The following is a 754-nucleotide window of genomic DNA, read 5'->3' as shown; positions in this document are numbered from 1 at the left end:
ACGGGGCGGGCGGACACCGGGGGGGAGAGCGGGGACACCGGGATGGGACTCTGGTGGCACTGGGGGACACGGGGATGGGACCCTGGTGGCACTGGGGGACACCGGGATGGCGCAGGGACAGGACGCACCAGGGACCGCACGAGTGACAGGGACGGGACCCCGATAGCATAGGGATGGCACAGGGGTGGCACAGGGGACCCCACGGGTGACAAGGAGGGGACTCTGGTGGCACCAGGGGACATCGATGGCGTCGAGACAAGACCCCAGTGACACTGGGGGACACAGGAGTGGCGCAGTGCCACAGGGGACCCCACAAGGGCCAGAGATGGAGCCCCACTGACACCAGGGGATGGCACAGGGACAGGACGCAGTGACACCAGGGACCTCACGGTGACAGGGAGGGGACACGGGTGACACGAGGGACCCCATGGGTGGCGCTGGAGACCCCGCCAGTGACCCCGCGGCTGACGGGGGGGGACAGATGTGACACAGGAGATGATGGGGAGGGGACAAGGGTGACACGCGGGACCCCACGGGCGACACGGAGGGGACACGTGCCCGCCCACGTGACCCCTCGGCTCACGTGACTCCTCCCCGGTCGCTCACGGGTTAAACCCCGCTCCCTCCTCCCATTGGCCAGCTCTCAGCCAATCGCAATGCTTCTCCCGCGCTTGGCCGCTCCCCCTTCAGGGCGCGCCCAGCTGTCTCCATGCCCGGACGCCGCGTTCTGATTGGTCCGCTCCGCGTCGGGGCG

This window comes from Corvus brachyrhynchos, unplaced genomic scaffold, assembly GCF_000691975.1.
Source record: "Corvus brachyrhynchos isolate BGI_N302 unplaced genomic scaffold, ASM69197v1 scaffold543, whole genome shotgun sequence".
Lineage (NCBI taxonomy): Eukaryota > Metazoa > Chordata > Aves > Passeriformes > Corvidae > Corvus > Corvus brachyrhynchos.
Note: the sequence above shows the minus strand (reverse complement) of the source record.